The sequence below is a fragment of the Pteropus alecto genome, unplaced genomic scaffold, assembly GCF_000325575.1.
Source record: "Pteropus alecto unplaced genomic scaffold, ASM32557v1 scaffold8, whole genome shotgun sequence".
Taxonomy (NCBI): domain Eukaryota; kingdom Metazoa; phylum Chordata; class Mammalia; order Chiroptera; family Pteropodidae; genus Pteropus; species Pteropus alecto.
Window position 1 is genome coordinate 19,142,561 of NW_006494609.1, and position 9,984 is coordinate 19,152,544.

The window sequence follows — 9,984 nt, forward strand, 5'->3', positions numbered from 1 at the left end:
ATTAGGAGAAACGGTACTGGGAGAGGAGGAAGGAGATGGGAAGAGATAGAAGAGGCCCCGCTCAGATGGGCAGCGCCCGCGGAACCTCACGGCTCCGGAAAACGTGAGCGCTGGGAAGGTCTCAGGGTCTGGCTCAGCGCTGTGCCTCGACGACGAGATGACTCTCTAATGCTTAGATTTTAAAATAACACGTGATTTTCTTATTGGAAACTAGAAAAAGTTTATAGGAGAATAAAAAAATTTATAAGACAGTATGTAGGAAAACTAAAATTACCTATAAACTCACCGCTCAGAGATAATTATTTGCATTCCGATGCGTTCCTTCTAAGCAGTTCTTTTGGCTATGTTTATAGATAACATAATTTTCATATATGTATAGGCGGCTTTTTGTCCTGGTTTCTGCACTTAGTACGAAGTCATAGGAATTACCTTTCTCAGTACATGGTCATTAAAATATAATTTTAATGATAGCATGAGACCCCTGGGTTGGGCGCGTCATAGTTTAATAAGCCACCTCTGAATATTTCGATGGCTTCCCATCTCTCGTGATTACGTAAGCGCTGAGGGGAGCGTTCCTGTGTGACACCTGCATCGTACGCTACCCCTGAGGTATAGATTTCCAGGAGCGGAATTCCTGAGTCGAAATGTGGATAGTTCAAAACTCTCGGCACTACCGTTGAAGGGTTTGGAGCCTAAGTTGTCCCCTCTGCCCTCTTGACGAGGCTGCCGTGAGGATGGGATGGAGTGTCACTTCTCCGTGACAAGCACACCTCTGTGACAGGCAACCTTCACAGCGGGGGCTGTCACCGTTATTTCCACGCGCCTCGAAGGAGATCCTCCAACGAGTGAAAATCTGGAAAACTTTTCTCCCCGTTTTTAAGAAGATCTATGCTCTGCTGGAAACGGTGGTACAAGAGACAATTTCAAAAGGATTTTCATCTGCTTTGGGAAATAAAATCTGAACGCGAATTTTAGAAACTGCTGTAAATTTCGCTAAGCCTCAGTGTTTTCCTTAGAAGTCTGGGACATATGGTTCGTCTCCCGGTGTTACTACTAACAAAGTCCCGAAAATATTAACTATTTCATTCTTCGGAGGCTAGTGTAAAATTATCCTTTATTTTCTTTCTCGCCTCCCGCACTTTGGTTTTAACAAAAAACGAGACATTCCTATTATAAGTAATTACAGCCCTTCTGTGAGAGTCTTTCAGAGCCATAAAATTAGCTATTGTACTAAATAATTAGCACATGCCATTCAGAATATCCTAAAAATTATACGCAACATCAAGCAGGAACTATACACTGACACTCGGCCACATTCTCTACAAAACTGCTCAATGAAAATTAGGTGTTGGCAACAGGTGCCTCGAAAACAATTTATTAATCGTAAAAAAAAAAAAAAAAAAAACAAAAAAACCACGAAGCCTTTGAATGACGGCATGTAAAAGCATTTGCAAGTTTGGAATTGTCTGAACTCTGACTTCTTAAACACAGTCTTGCCTGCTTGCACACTAATTGTATCCTTGAAGATAATTCCACCAGTGACTTTCTCAGCAGCTGATGAAAAACTCATGCACAACCCGCTGGGTCTCCCCCAAGCATGAGGAGGAGATAGACCAATGAGGACCTGGGACCCCCAAAAGGTCACTAACCCCAGTGCAGAGAGGCTGCCACTGAAAAAGCCTCAATATCTTGCTTTGTTCCTTCGGTCACTGAGGATCAGATGTACGTTAATTTTTTAACGCTTACTAAAATCTGTCTGTTCGAAGGGTTTAATGGCTTTGCAGTTGGGTAAGGACCTCGGTGATTTCACAAATTTGAGATGGAGAGTCCGACTTGTATTATTTCATAATGTAGTGATTATTTCCAGGTCTTCTAACTAGGGGAACATGGCTTATTGAGACCATGTGTTTTAGAAATCTGCTACTGACTATCACTTCATAATTTTAACTATTTGGAATAATTTAGCTCAAATCAGGGAAGAGTCTGACTTCTAGAATGTGTTTTTACAAATTAGGTTAGTATTGTTTTGGTGACCAGGTAGAAATGGATACCAAACTGACATTTAGGCTTACTACAGGTTTGTTGAGGGTCAGACAGTTATATGTTAAAAATAGACATGAGGATGCAGAAGATTAAAAATTAAAAAAATTAATATTAACTCCCCCCCAAAATAGGCTGATATGCTATATTAATATCAGACATAATAGACTTAGCAGAGTTAAAAGATGGTCATTTCATACCAAAAAACCTTCAAGAGTGATATAATATTTTTAGATGCATTTTTAAAATATAAAATATATAACATATCTAAGACTTAAAACGTAAAGGAAAACTTTATAGCTCTACAAGAAGAAATCGCCAAATCCACAGACACCTCCTCCACCCTTCATTATTTATCGAAGAGGAAAATAGAAAATGCATGATAACTGACAAGTGGGATCTGATGGACGTATTCAGAACTGGGTACCATTTTGTGCCCAAGTGCAAGAACACACGTTGTTTTCAAGCACGTGGACTAGTTTCAGAATTTGCCATTTGCTCACCACTGATTCTCAAGTGCAGCAATGTGCTGGCATCACTCGGGCTGGTTTCCAAGCAAGCAGTGTCAGGCGATCCGATATGACTACCTGATATAATGGAGCCTGTCCGGGCACCGGCACTCGGTCTGCACCGAGAGCCACAGTTCTGGACTAAAGCAATTTTGACTGGTTTCAAAGGACGGCACCCATGGGGCCACCATCTCTGCTCAGAATGCGGTGACTTGAGAAAGTGATGACAAAAATATCACTTGAAAAGGCCACATATTTTTAATTTTAAGATTGTACTTCTAAACAATTTATGGTGAAAAAATAAAAATAAAATGATAAACTATTTAGAACTGTTGGATAACAAAGGTATATATATATCTCAGGATGTATGGAATGAAGATAAAGCCGTAAAAAAGGGACATAGAGTTAGATTAGAAAAGAAAAAGACTGAAAATGAGAAATTAATTTAAGAACAGAGAAAAAGAATAGCAGACTAAACCCAAGGAAACTAGCAGGAAGAACACAAGTCAGAGAAGAAATTAATGCAATAGAAAATAAACAATAAGAGAGCACAAACAAAACCAATAGTTGATTTCTCTGAGATTAATAAAATCGACAAAACTTTTTATAAGTTAATTGAGAAAAATAGAGAAAGCACAAATACATGATTTTAGAAATAAAAAAGATGATGCAGAGATTAAATTGATGAGGCTATTACGAATAAACCATGTATGCCAATAAATTTCAAGTCTTTCATCGAATGAATAAAATACCAGGGAAAAACATAACATTGTAACTGACTCGGGAGGAAACGGTTCTGGAACCATTAAGGAAATTGAATCGGTGGTTAAAAATCTTTTCACAAAGTAAGCAGGAGAACCAGATGCTTTGGGAGGGGAGTTCTATCAAGTATTCCAGGAACCGACAATTTTATCTTAAACAAACCCATACAGAGAATGACAAGGAAGGAACGATCCTCGACTCATTTTGTGAAACTCTCCTCACCTTGATGCCCAAAACAGAGCAGGAGCAACAGAAAAGAAAACATTCCAGCTCAGCCTCACTCATGAACACAGATGCAAAAATCCTGGAGAAAATTTACTAGCAAAAGGAAGCCAACAATATATAAAACATACAACACAGAGTGAAGGAATTGGGTTAACTCCAGGAATGCAAGATTGGTCTTTCAATGGAAATGTCAATCAATGGACTTCACCGCACACCAAATAAAGGAGAAAACCCACGTGATAATCTTAATAGATGCAGATAACATGTTGAGTACAATTCTCTGTCTCTTCCTCAGAAATAAAAAAAAAATATTCTCACCAAATTTGAACCAAAGAGAACTTTCTTAATTTGATAAGGAACATCTAAAAAAAAAAATCCTACAGGAAGCATCATGCTTAATGGTTAAATGTCGAAAGCCATCTCTTTAAGTCTAGAACAAGGAGACGAGTGAGTACCCATAGTAACCATTGCAGTCAGCCTTGTGCTGATGGTGTTATCAGTGCGAAGGAAAAGAAATGCTGGATAAAGACTGAAAACAAAGAAATAAAAGTCTCCTTACTTGGAGATGTCGGCATACAAAATTCCAAAGAATCCATAAATGAATCGTGAGAATTAATTAGAAGTTGGTAAGATCGATAGAATCAAACCCGACATACAAAAGTCAGTGGCATTGTCTTAATAAAACCTCTTAGGAAATGTAGACAAAAATCTATATATAATAAAACATTTACAGCATTTCAAAGAGTCGATTTGATAAAATATGGATAAGCCCCTTATGGAGGAAATTCTAAAACTTCACTGAAAGAAATGGAAATGACCTAAAGATATATTTTTGGAGAGGAAGACTCAATATTGTAAGGATGTGATTCTCCGAGCTGATGTATAGATTCAAGGAATTTCCAATCTAGATGTCAGGGAGATTTTTTTTTTTTTTTTTTTTTTAAGACAACAACCTGATTCTAAAAGGTAGATGGAAGAAGAAAGGGCCAAGAAGAATCAACACACTTTGGAAGAAGAAAATAAAATGGGGAAGCTTGATTTTACAGACAGAAAAACTTACTTGACATAAAACAAACAAACAAACAAACAAGGCGTCGATGCAGAGAAAGACAGATAGACCAGTAGAAGAAAATAGAGAACCTAAAAGTTTACTCACACATACAAGTACACACATACTTGATTTATGATAGGGCAGGCATTGAGAAACAAGTGTAGAAATGATCAGATTTGGCAATTTGTGACGACTGGCTATCTCTGTGAAAAAAACACGGGTCTCTACTTTATCCCACATACAAAAATTCAGTTCCAAGAGGATCTAGGATTTAAATGGCAAAACATAAAACTCACAGGAGAATATCTCCCTGACCTTTCAAGGGAGTTTCCTTAAACAAGATACAAGACATAAGGCTCAAGATAAAAAAAAAATAAAGATAAAAAGCTCAAGACAAAGTTGGAGGATAATGTGGATATACTTGAATAAAGATTAAAATTACAAATAGCTACCAGGGACTTTGGTCCTGCTGGTATGGGTATAAACTGGTGTGAGCAGCCTGGTGTTCCAGCACAGCTGATTTTTTTCATAATTCATGCTCTAGCACTTCCATGCCTCCCTGTGTACTCCAGTGAGCTGCCCAATGGAACTTTCTGTGATGATGGGAACGTTCTAGATTCTCTTCTCCAGGAAGTTAGCCTCTAGCCACATATGGCTCCCGATCACTTAAAATGTGGCTGGCATAACCAGGAAAGTGAATTTTAAATGTTATCCAATTTTCATTCATTTAAAGTTACGTAACCACTCGGATGGATGGTTATACAATGTGGCTGCAAAGCGACCTTTTCTCGCGTGTGTCATTTCACCCACGGAAAATGGTGCCATTGGGAGAAGTTCTTTCAAGTGGCCACCGGGAGGTATGAACGAGGATGTCCGTGGATCATAGGATGGGTGGGTGGCTGTGGAGTATCCACACGGGGGGCACCATGGGGTGACTTGGAGCGAACCCCAGCACGTCACCTATATGAATAAACCTCCGAAACTCAGTTAAAAGAGGAACTCATTCCGTTTATATAGAGATTTTTAACAAGCGAAATATCAGTCTTTTGTTTGGGGTCACAAATCCAGCAGGTAAAACAACAAAAACAACAAGAACAGTAAGTATACGGTTGACACAAAATTTAGGGTAGTGGGAACCTCTCTGGGGAAAAAGGAGGTTTAGGCTGGTGGGGATGGGGTGCCTGCTATATTTTTGTTTTGGGAAGTGGCACACAGCTATTTCATTAATAGTAGCTGCTAATTAAACTGCGCATGTACATCAGACACTCTTTGGTCTTCAGATTTCTGAACTAAAGAAGAATAGGAAGAACCGTCCTTCAGTTTGTTAAGCATCTTCTCCAATATGTTCATTAAGTAATTATGTTAATACGATCTGAAGGCAAGTATCAGCCCAGCTGAAACCGGTTGCTCCTTAACGAATCCAATCAATGTGCATATGGGCAGCCAGCCCTCTTCCAAGTGGTAGGGCTGTGCTCTGACGAGGTCCCCGCTCGAGGTTCGTTCTCATGGCCGAGAATGGAGCGCACGTGAAACTCTGCGCATGGCGTCAGCCGTGATGGTGGCTGAGGAGGGAGAGACCGGAGCGGGTCTCCGGCAGCGTACGGCTTCGGGTAGGGTGGATCGGGAACAGCTTTTCTGGAAAGCTGAGAATTAGCAGCTGTCCAAAGTGAAACGAGGGACAGAAGCCTCGTGGGTTCCCGGATGTGAGTGCCACTGGCAGAAGGGGCCTGACATGCAAGGCGCAAGGCCGAGCGCGCGTGGGCTGCTGAAGGGAGCGCAGGAGGCCAGAGCAGCTGGAGCAGAGGCGAGGTTCCCGAGCCCTCCGCCGGGTTCCAGCAGGGGATGTGTTTTCTGACATCTCTGCAGCTGCTGGGTGGAGCGTGGGCGGCCGGGCGAGGTGGCGGAGGGAGGCGATGGGGGCCTGGCCCAGAGGCGACGTGGGACAGATCTCAAAGTGACAGTGAGTGGAGTCCGATCCGCCCACTCGTCCTGTGTTGTGCAACTCTTAATCCTGCTTGTATAGCATGGGGAGAATCCGTGTAGGAGACCCAGTGAGAGAAGACAGAAGACCAAGCCCAGCCCGCCAGCCCCCCGGACCCCGCACGTGCTCCTCCTCATGGCGCATCCGCAGCCCAAGGGGGCCCTCCGGACGCGGAGCTGAGCTGCGCTCGCCCTCCCTCGAAGCTCCCGCTGACTTCTAAAGCGCCGCCGCCAGTGCTTGCCAAAGCCACGGGGCCAGCGTGCTGGTGCCTGCAGCTGCCCCCCAACGCCCACCCCCACGCCCAGCCTGGGGTCTCCCTTCTGCGGTCTGAATACGCTGTTACATCTCAGCCTGTATTCTGCGGGGAGCGACTGAGTAGTTTCTTAGGGAAATTGGTGATAAAGTCCACTAAGGTGAATTCAAGAACTAAAATAATGTGGTTACGCATCAGCACATACTAAGAACCTAATACCAGTTTTGCTTTTATTAGAAGAGATTTTACAGTTCGATTATATACTTGCCTACCAGCTCCCAGGCAATTTGTTGTCGATTTTCAAATCGGCCCCCTCCAGGGACGGGAAGCTCACTCTCTGTCTTCTGAGGAAACAGTTTTACTGGGAGAAAGGGCTTCCTGACCTTGAACCCACCTGTGCGTCTTCGTAGGCTGCATCTGTGCTCCCATTTGGACCTCCGGGATTAGGGAGCATGACTCTCTTCTAAGCTGTCACGTCTGAGTTTCCGTTCGGACATAGCAGCTTCGTCTTGGCTTCCCAGTTTGGACCCACCCAAAGAATTTTTAAAACTTGAAGTTATTGATATTTTTAAAAAATCACCTGGATTTCTGGCCTGCAAAGACCCCAGAGCCAGGTAGCAAAGGGCCCTGCCTGGATGAGACAGGCCCCCTCCAGCGACAGATTTCATTATACTGGTCCACTTACCCACCTGCTCTGGGAATCCGTTCGGTCTGAGATCTTCATCCGCGATCTCTGTCAGATCTTCCCTCACGGAAAGACGGTTGTTATACTCACAACACTGCTCTTTCTTAGTGTAACATCTCCGTCACCTCATTACCTGCTCTCTCTTCCTTGCTGCAGGGGCAATAAGCCCACAGACCCCTTTTCTTTTCATGCGATTTATAGATAATTATCTCTACGACGTAGGGGGAGCAAAAATATTAACTCCAGGGACGTAGCCAAGTGTGTGCGATTTTGCAAACTTCTTTGAATTCTAGCGTTTGATCTTTAGATACTAAATTCTCCTGTGACAAGGGAAGATCACTTTGATTTCTGAGGGTGAGCTCCCCGCCCCGTACCTACTGCCCACCTTGGAGGGCAGGCCGGGCTCCACACCGGGGCAGTGTGGTGAGGACGGCAGGCTCAGGGCCCGGAATAAAGCACCAGGAAGCAGCTTCAGAGAAACCCACTTCCGTACACGAGTCAGAGACACCATCTGGAGAGAGAACGGGCTGCCTCGTCCCTCATTCGTTTATCTGTTCTTCGTCTCGCTTTTCCATTCATCCATGAGTGCGTTCATTCTTTTACCAGAGTTTGAGAGGCTGGCTCTGAAAAGTTGCTTATACTAGAGAGAAAGTTCCAAGCTCTGGGGCCCTGAGTTGCCAGTACTGTGTGGCTCAAGCAGAGCCATCGCCTGGGTTTGAGGACATTGCACCTTCAGTGGGTCACTTGCAGGGTATGACTCACTTCTTCCAATTCTAGGGTTCCATAGAAGGTCCTGGCAGGAACCCTGCTGGGCAGGAGTCTGTCTGGTCCCCCGGGTCTGGGTGGCTTCACTTCATTGCTAGCAGGATGATTTCTGAAGGAGTGCTTTTTATCTAGCTGGAGTGCCGGGGGGTGGGGGGTGGGCAGCCCTTAAGGACATCCTTGGTTTAGGGATTATGCAGGTCTCCTCTGGGCCAGGGAGTTCTGACTGGACTTGCAGGCTCCAGCCCAATGTCACAGGAGCGCAGGAAGTGGGTGTCAATCAAACTCATATCATTCTTAACTCCCTTATAAACTCTTGTAGCTGGGGAAATGCTTGAGATGGCTTTGATGGATGCTCGACGAGGCATGAGATGACATGATTTCCTTCGATCGCCCTTCCCGAGGAAGTTTTGGGGACAGAAATCCAAACGAGGGTGGCAAGTTCATTTTTAGAAATTAATTCTTCTTCCTTTCTAACTCTTGCCACTGAGCACAGTGGAATTTGGTTCCATGCAGCCCCTTCGGCAATGCTAGACCTCACGAGGTCTCAGAAGCCTCTGCTGAAACTCTCAGAAATTTTGACGCACAGGGGTCTGTTTTTTCTCTCGTATTCCGGAGTCAGAGTCTGTGCGTTCAAGAACCTTATTCTGGCGCAGGGGGCGGATCGACAGACGACCCTGCCTGGATGAGGAGCCCTGGGCAGTAGTGTCTGCAAAGCCCTTTGCACACCGCCTGGAATTTCAGAGATAAATTGGTTCAAGGTGGCTCGTTCCGTGGTCACACAGTAACAGCTGTGGACCGGGCTGTGCAGTGTTCAGAGCACAGGAGTTGTCAGAAGCAGAAACATCTTTTAGTTCTATCGAAGTTAATAAGTCAAGTTAAATCATCCACATATGTGGAAACAGAAGATTTTCAAAGCAGCGCCTTCATTATAAAAAATGTGTTAAAATTAGTAACTATTTTATATCTTGCCTATTTCCCCCATCCAACCTAGTTTTTTTTTTTTTTTTTTTAACGTCCAAATATAGATTTTGCAGTATTAAGGTAGACACGCACAGAGTCACAAAAACGGAGAGACGAAATTTGGGTTTAATTTCTTACCCTTAGGGCAATGAGTGCCCTGAATAACTGTGACGACGACAGTGTTTTAGAAAGTGTGGCCCAACTTACGTCCGCGCCCTCTTCCTCTCTGCCCGACCAGTCGCAGAGCAGCATTTCTTATTCTCCATCTTTCTTCCTGGGGCATTTTCTGATTTTCATGACTTCGCTATAGAGTCTTCGGGGCTCATGTTTCTGGTAACTTCTCCGAACTTGGGTTTCTGTGCTGGGAATGGAAGAGATTCTTTATAAACGTTTGTAGAAAGATGAATGAATAAAGTTCTTCATCGCTTCGTGAAGTAAAGGCACTGTGCCTTTTCTCTATGCTTAGCAATTTCATGGAAGCTGACAGCTTCTGAGACGTGCTCTCCAGAGCCACACTTGGAACCTGTGCTATGGCGTTTCAGTCAGCGTTGGGGCAGTGAGTTTGTTTCTCCTTCTCTTGGGAACAGCATCCCATTTCCTTTCGGAGAAGGTTCCCCCCACCCGCCACCCATTGCATATGGTCTAGGACTGTCACCTGCTTCTTCCCTTCCATGTGTGAACGTGTGACCCAAATGGAGCCAGTAGTCGGATTTTCTCTATTTTTCTTCCCAATCTCACCCGTCTCCCTCTCGT